Below are 8,608 nucleotides of genomic sequence, written 5' to 3' on the forward strand. Positions count from 1 at the left end.
GCGTCTGTATCTTTCCCTCCCTCTTTGTTGATGACGCTGCCCTGGTAAGTGCTCCACTTCTCCCAGTTGTGTTTCTTTGAGGGTTGTTGTCAACTAAACCATTCGTCAACTATTCGTGTTCATTTTCATAATTTTTGTGTTTCCCTTGTGTATTTTAAAGCCCACTTGGGCTGATGTTAGTAGAGTCATCTTCTTTTGTATCTTATGTTGATTAGGGTGAAAGTAGTGCCAAGCGATCTTTGCTTTCCAATTCTTCTAGTTGTGTCCACAATGACCACTGGATTCCATTATTCCTTCCTTCAGTTGCAGTTTTCATTACCCAGTCAATGACCAGGAGAAACAGGAATGGGGATAACAGGCAGCCCTGTCTACTCCCCGCCTTGATCCCTCATGTAGAACTGTATAAGTCATTCCCTCGTAGCTGCTTTTAATCATGTTCACAAGTTTAGCGGGCACTTCATGATTTCTCAAGAGTTTCCAGACAGTCTCTCTGTGCGCACGAAAACCTTTTCCTAGTCCGTGAAGTTGATATACAACAGAGAGTTCCACTCTATGGATTGTTCAATGATCATGCGAAGGGTGGCATTGTTCTATTTAGCACCTTCCTTGGTACAGAAAGTGGTGTAATCCCTCTATAGTTGTCATCCTTTCCAAGGTCACTTTTCTTGGGGATCTTGGCAATAAAGCCCTCTGTCCAGTCCGATGGCAGTTTTTCCTCATCCTATATCTTTCTGAAGAGTGGACATAGCACATCTACAGTAGTGTCCAAGTCAGCCTGTAATGCTTGTACTGGAATATTATCTTGCCCTGTTGCATTGTCATTCTTTAGTTTCTGTACTGCTTTCAAAATATCGTCTCTGCTTGGTGTGTCAATGCTGATGGGGAGATCTTTGCCTGCTGGTTGGATATCTGGGGGGTTTGGCGGTGGGGGTCTGTTAAAATATTCTGCCCATCGTCTGAGTTGGCCCTCCTTTGTCTTGATTATGTTGATTTCTTTATCTTTACCTGGTCTTTCGGGTTTGGTGTATTTGCCTGACAGCCTTCTGGTGGTGTAAAATAGCTGTTTCATGTTTCGGTTTCAGCCTCCTCCACTAGTTTGTTGATGTATTTCAGCTTGTCGAACTTGATGTTTTTCTTCACAATTCTGTTGGCATTGCTGTGTTCTTTTTGGGCCTTATCTTTGGATGTTCTGCCAATGACTTCCTAACACTTTTAATGTTACAGTGTTTTTTACATGTCGTCACTGCTTGTTAATGTTGCTCTCCTGTTCTAGTAGATCTCGCAGAGCTTCATATTTGTTTGAGAGTTTCACGCTGTCGAACTTGTTCTCCTCTTAGTAGGTTTATGTATTTATTTCTGTTTCCCATGTGCGCTGTCCTGTTCTTCTATGGTTTGAGTGTCAGTCTGGCTGTTAGCAGGTGTTGGTCTGATGCAAAATCTGATCCTCGCTTTACTCTCATCCTGTAGTGTTCTCCTAGACTTCTTGTTTATGCAGATGTGATCTATTTGGTTTTTGGTAGCATAATCTGACGATACCCTTGTTGTATGTTCTTCCGGGGAAACATACTGCCTCCACTATGTGTTTTTTTAATACACAGATATCTAGAAGCTTCCCTCCATTGTTGTTTGTGTCTCCCACTCTGTGTTTTCCCATTCTTTCATATCCTCTGTTGTCTCTTATCTTTGTGTTCATGTCTCCCACAAGGATGGTCATATCTTTCTCTGAGTAGTAACATTCTTTTGTTTCTTCTTCATGGTCATTGGTTAGTGTGTAGCATTGGATTACATTCAGGCTTTTCTTTCAAGGATCTAAATGATGCTGTGATGATCGTTGGTCCATGTCTACAGTCTCCTAAACAAAGGTTGATTTGTTGGGCTCTGTTGCTACAGTCTTACAGTCTGGACATCCGTCATATTAAGGGTTGGGACAATGTGGTGGCGGACGCATTGTCTTGGGCCCCTTGGGATTGACACACAGTCCAAATTCCACCGTGAACATTGACAATTAATCTTTACCAGATTCAGTAACACCCATAGCTTCATGTATGTGTCATCAAATGACACATACATGAAGCTGATCAAATTGAGGGTACTGCAGTGTTCAAACTCTGTTATCACTTTGTGTCAAAGCGATACCATATTTGTTGCTGATGATGGACGATTGTGCAGTTCTGAGTGGATTAATCCATTATTAATTAATCACTCTCAATCAAATCAATCTCTCCATTAGTCCATGCATAGGTACTGAGCATGTGTGTGATGTGTGTAATGACAACAGAGTGTAAATTGTAATTTCCCCTTGCGGGACTAATAAAGTACATTAAAATAACCAATATTCTATGAACTTAACACCCTCGTCTCGCCTCATCTTCTTTCATTTCACCCAGACAGTAATCGGAGAATCAGTGGACCAAATTGTAAACTCTCCACTCTCTCATCATGTCCTGTTAACTTCTCTCTTCTAAAATGTCTTTCTATTTTGTTACATTTCATTTATCTGTTGCCATCCAACTGAACCAAGAAGCATCTTGCATTTTCTACCACTGCAAAATCCTTTCAGCCTTTAATCTTCAGTCTATCGAGCATTTCTCTGTTTTCCATGGTAAACTTAATATTTTATGACCGGCTGTCAAATTAACATTTTCTCTTCGGGAGTTTAGCTGTGTGTTGTATGCCTGATAACTGTCCAGCTTAATTTGTAAGTCTGTTGGTTTCTTACTTTATCATTGTAGGGAGCAGGTGATATTACACCCTCACACTAAAATAAGGTTTTCACATTGTTTCTTGTCATCAGATCCATACTTCAGTAGCTCTAGGTCTGCAGGCTGGGCTGCGTTCAATACCAATCTGTCTTCCACCCATGGCTGATCACCCAGGTGCGTGTACAGTATGTGTGTGTAGGGGTGGGTGGTTGTGTGAGTGCACACATTTAACCTCCGCACAGTTTTTTAGTTTGTTTCTTTTCTAAATTCACTAACAACCATTGGATGAGTTCTCTGGCAATACATACATTGGCGGTCACAAACCACAACATCTCTCATGAGGCTTTGACAATGTGCCAATGGATTGATGGGATATGTAGTCACTGTGTGCTAACAACATATTCAACATTGAGGGATGACATTTAGTTTCACTGGTGATGCCAGTCCTGCATTGCTTATTTTGTTTCGATAAATGATAGCCTGTTCATTATCTGAGCAAGCCCTGACGTTTGGATGATGCCCCTACTATGAATCGCCCCCATAGACTGGAAACATACTGGATCAAGCTTTGGGTCTGATAAATGTAGCCAAAGCAGAAGTGCCTTCAACCTTCATCCTACCCAATTTCCAACAGGGGTCGACTCCATTGGTTGTAAAATGAAGTCAGTTTCTGTTGAAGTACTGTAAATGAGAAACTGACCCTAATTTCTTACAACGCTTACAGCGTTGTAATAAATTAAATGAGAATAAAGTGTTTTTTGATTCCTGATTTTTTGATTCCACATTTTCAAGATGGAAGTTCTCCCATTATTTTCAGTTCGTTAGAGACAAGTGTAACGGTGGTTAGTTAAACCCCGGGTTATTTCTCATCTGTTCTAAGAATTTAGCTGTATGTAATGTATTCATCTTCTAAATGTGTCTCTACGTGTTGTTCCTATGCTTGTACCTCTTTTACCCCGGAGTTTTCCCCTGGTTTTACTCTGCTTTTCCCCCCTGAACCTTTTTGGATGGTTTTTGGATTTTGGGACTTTGTGTTGCTTTTGTGCAATCTTGTGTTTTTGTTTAATAAAACCTTGGACACTCTCTTCTGCTTTTGGGTCCTCATTCTACATCACCGTCACAGTTTGATTATTGTGTTTTTTATATTGGTGCAGTATGTGAAATGCTTGACAACAACTTGGTGCAGGCTAATTGGGTATTGTGCTAGTGTAAGCTTATGAGTGTGTTGAATTCTCGGGGTGATGTAAAATGTATGTAAATAGGTTACAGTATGAGCTTTATTTTGTTAAATGTTTATTGAATTTGTGTCACGTGGACTGTGAACTGTAATGGCTATTAAGAATTTATTGAAAACAGAGTCAAGTGGATACTGTAAAGCAGTACAATTTTTTTAACTATATCCAAATGGACCTTATGTGAACTAGATTAATTATCTTGCCTGTTTGTGTAGGCTTTTTTTAAATTATAAAAATCCTTCAATTGGGTCCTCAGTCCTCAGCTTCTCTACCATCTTCTATGATCCATCTGCATGTCCACCCTGGTTGCTACTCATCCACGTCCATATTTTCATATCTCTCCCATTGCAATAGTCACCTTGAACATTCACTGTGGAAGAGGGTGGTAGGACTCTGAGTGCACTCAAACTTTCCTCACTCAATATTTTTGTTATTTGAACTTATGGGACAGTCCTTTTTCCTACCTGAGATCTCAGATTTAGTTTTATTATATTTTTATATATATTAAAATATAAAAATATAAATGTACTTAAAAGAACAGTGTATTGTGAATCCAATGTTGAGTTTATGGTATAGGTACTGAAGTATTATAATGCAGTATTCAGTTTAATTTAATTACCTTGTTGAAGTACTAAACTGTGTAGGATTTACTGTGTTCAATTTACCTCCTTTAACCCTCATATTGTCCTTGGGTCAAATTTGACCCATTTTTAGTTAACAATTATTTTTTCGTCACATAAAAATGGGCCTTTGAAATAAGCGTGAAAATGTCAACATTAAAAGCATCCCAAAACTTTGGATAAAACATCAAAAAAAGGACCCACAACACTGAGAAAGTGTAAGCATGTTGAGACCGAGGAGGAAGATGAGGTGGCGGGCGATGGCGAAGTGGACTTTTCAGACCTTCGCATTGTGTTTACCCCCGATGATGATGATGATCCTGAGCATGGGCTGTGTGTACTGCCTTCCCACCATATATGCACAGCCTATACACTTAATGTGATTGCCAACAATGAGGTTGTTAAATAGCTTGCATCTAATCCAGAATCAAAGGATGTGTATCATCGTGCCACAGCCAAAGGTTCAGCGCTATGGACAGAGGCCGGCCCCTCCACAGTCGCAGCCGAGGGCCTGGAAGAGGTCAGTGATAGAAAGTTGATTTTCCCCACAGTAACATGGTGGAACTCATTCTATGACGCCTATGCTCGGATTACAGAAATGCCCCCATCTGACATCCATAAACTTTGCACACAGCGTCAGATTACATGTGTGAATAACAGGGAATACCAGTTTTTTTGTGATTGTTGCGGGCAAAAATCCGTCATTATGCGGCACTCTTAAAAAATTCGATATGTGGGATATTTATGCAATTTAATGCTATGCAATTGCGGGAACTTGCAAAAACTGCAGTCTGATGAAAAAGGAAAGTTTTTTCTTGTTATCTTGTTGGGTAATTGTGTCAATTCCTAACGTTCCCACGGCAACAGGGGAAAATGCTTGCTCGTGTGTGAAGTAAACGCAACATCTTTCAACCTTCTGCTAAGATATGTGTGACTTTTTTGCAACGGAAATGAGGGATTATGAAATCATTTAAGCCCCGCAACATTTTGTGCGGATATCGGAAATCTGTGTGTTGTCGTCCACAGTCCATGTCCCAGATGTGAAAGCCCCCTAACATGACTACTGAATATAATGATATTTCATTATGTTTTGTATTGTTACCTGTAACCAGAACATTTTGATTTCCTCCCCTAAATATAGACGTTTTTAACATACGGTAAATGTGTGCCTAAAAATGTATAGGAATGCAGGAATTGAATTATTTTCCCCTTAAAATGTAATAATCATAGCAGTTTGGAGGATGTGCCGCGGTACTTCTAGTAACAATAAAGATAGTAGATATATGTTGAAGCTTCAACACATAATCCAAAACTCAAATGTCATTCCTTTTGAAGAACTGATCCACAAGTACAGAATAGACCACACTTTTATTTCCAATTTCTACAACTCCAATCAGTCATAACACATTAGGTCAACTTATAAGACACAGATTAATAAAGTTCTCCAAACTGTTCATCTTTATCAACAATGACCAGACAATATCGCTCCCTTTTTGCCAAAATGGGAGAATGATCTATGCACAAATGGTAAGGACATTTGTGTTCGGTAGATGACTTTTCTTTGTTGTAATAATGCTTTTTGGCAATAGATCTTATATCATTGAAAGAAACATGTATGTGTGGGATGAGCAGCAGAGTACCGTGTGTGGGTTGTACGTGTGAAAAATTTGCCAAACAGCTTTTCTTGGTTGACTCTTTTTGGTGTTTCGTGGAGTTGGGGCCAGTGGAAGACCCATACACAGCCACAACAGCCTGGCACCTCCTCTTCATGCTGGTCACTAGCCTGGTCACACACTGCTGTGGGATGGCATCCCATTCTTCAACCAGCATTTAGTTCAAGTCAGCCAACGTGGTTGTGGTGGTCACTCTGACACAAACAGCACGCCCAAGCTGATCCCACATGCGTTCAATCCCCTCCCACAACCTTGGAGGGCAGAGTTTGGTCCCAGACTGTGGAGATATGGGATTGCCACTGATTGCAATAGCAACAGCAAAGAAAAGGTTTGGCATTGTCAGAGACGATTTGGCAAATTTTTCCTTGGCGCAACCCACATACTGCATGTTTCATGCAAATGTGACACCATATAATAGAAAAATAATCAGGCGTTGCAATGGTTTAAGATGTATTGCCAATAATGATTGTTACAACAAAAGAATAATCTACCAAACACAACATTAACTTGCTTTTTTTGCATAGTTTACGTCACTCAACAACGACTCCTGGACTAAGATGGGCAAAAACACATTTTCAGTGATAAATTACACCCAACCTTCAACTTATACAGGTTAGGGGCAGTCTCGCATTGCACAAAAATGAAAACTTGGCATTTCTTTAAATCAATCACAATGGTTATGGGAACCATTAAGCTCCGTTTGGAGCTGCACCAAAAGAGCCTCCTCAGGAAAGAACTTGTTTTGGTGGAACATGTAGACAGATAATCTAGCTAGCTGTCTGGGTTCATCTGTAGGTATGGTGAAGGGTATGTGATGATGGGGGGACTTTTTTAATTCCAAAGACCAAGGGACCTTTATCAGGATGCATAGTATCCGGGATCCATGAAATAACTGGCCTTTAAAAATAAAAATGTGCCGTCCTCTATGGGAATTTAAAACAGGGGTGTGTTAAGTCCCCTATATTTTTAGAAAGAATTTTATTTTTTTACAATACATTATTCATTCACAAAGAAAATTGGTGTCCTTAAAATGTTGAATTTTTCTAATTCTTTTTAATTGAGCCATTAAGATCAATTTCCAAAAGATGTTTTTTATTCCTCTTTTTAATCAACTTTAGCCTGGGTCTGTAAACTTTCTCAAGCCACTGTACATGTATAAAGTATATTACACAGGGTCCAAATTTAACTTGAACTTTTTTTGTCCACCAGCCAATTGGCTAGTGAATGTTCAAATATCACCAACCACTCAGTAGATTGTGTTTTGGCCAGTGAATGAAGCATATCTACCAAATATTGATAGTTAAATGAGTTGAGACAGCATACAATTAGATTAGAAGATGGGGAGAGATGGGAAATGTCAGGTGAGATGAGGTGAGACAAGATAAAATGAACTGGACACACAATAAGATTAGACACCATCATCTCACACAAGCACAAATCAAATTTAACGAGATGACGAATGAGTTTTCTGTATCAAATCATTCGAGAACTGTGAAGATTAGTTCCCCCCTACAGTTCTCAAAGGAACACACGCATGTGGAACAAACTACACTGCTCAAAAAAATAAAGGGAACACTAAAATAACACATCCTAGTTCACTAGCATGGACCACACCACAACCATGTGTTGATTTAATGAACATTATGAATGTGCAGATAAACATTATGAATGTGCAAAATTGATGTGGATGTCGTCTGATGGCTGGTCTGGGAGGATGGGTGATGACCGGGTGGAAGAGACTCAGGGTGGGGGTTCCGTTTACAGACCCCCAGACGGTACCTAGAAGAGACATGAGAGAGAGAAGTGCAGTAAAAACAGAACAGTGAAAACCACACTACAGGCTGATCCAACTTTGATGTAATGGCCTTAAAACAAGTCCAAATGAGTGGAAATGAGTGTATGGCCTCCACGGGCCTGTATGACCTCCCTATAACGCCTGGGCATGCTCCTGATGAGGTGGCGGATGGTCTCCTGAGGGATCGCCTTCCAGACCTGGACTAAAGCATCCGCCAAATCCTGGACAGTCTGTGTTGGTGGATGATATGAGACATGATGTCCCGGATGTGCTCAATTGGATTCAGGTCTGGGGAACGGGCGGGTCAGTCCACAGCATCAAAGCCTTCCTCTTGCAAGAACTGCTGACCCACTCCAGCCACATGAGGTCTAGCATTGTCTTGCATTAGGAGGAACCCAGCGCCAACCGCATATGGTCTCGCAAAGGGTCTGAGGATCTCACCTCGGCTACCTCTGGCGAGCACATGGCTTTGCGGCTCCCCAAAGAAATGCCACCCCACACCATTACTGACCCACCGCCGAACCAGTCATGCTGGAGGATGTTACAGGCAGCAGAATATTCTCCACCGCGTCTCCAGACTCTT

General features: G+C 40.6%; 1 long non-coding RNA gene across 1 annotated transcript in view; it reads left to right on the forward strand.

Moving 5' to 3' along the window:
* The first annotated feature begins 4,250 nt into the window (after positions 1 to 4,250).
* LOC117959834 overlaps positions 4,251 to 8,608 on the forward strand; it is a 14,302-nt gene continuing 9,944 nt past the window's right edge. Inside the window, exon 1 of the long non-coding RNA XR_004660012.1 lies at positions 4,251 to 4,322. This is a non-coding gene — a long non-coding RNA (uncharacterized LOC117959834). The remainder of the gene's footprint in view (positions 4,323 to 8,608) is intronic.

Source organism: Etheostoma cragini, chromosome 16, assembly GCF_013103735.1.
Source record: "Etheostoma cragini isolate CJK2018 chromosome 16, CSU_Ecrag_1.0, whole genome shotgun sequence".
Classification (NCBI taxonomy): domain Eukaryota; kingdom Metazoa; phylum Chordata; class Actinopteri; order Perciformes; family Percidae; genus Etheostoma; species Etheostoma cragini.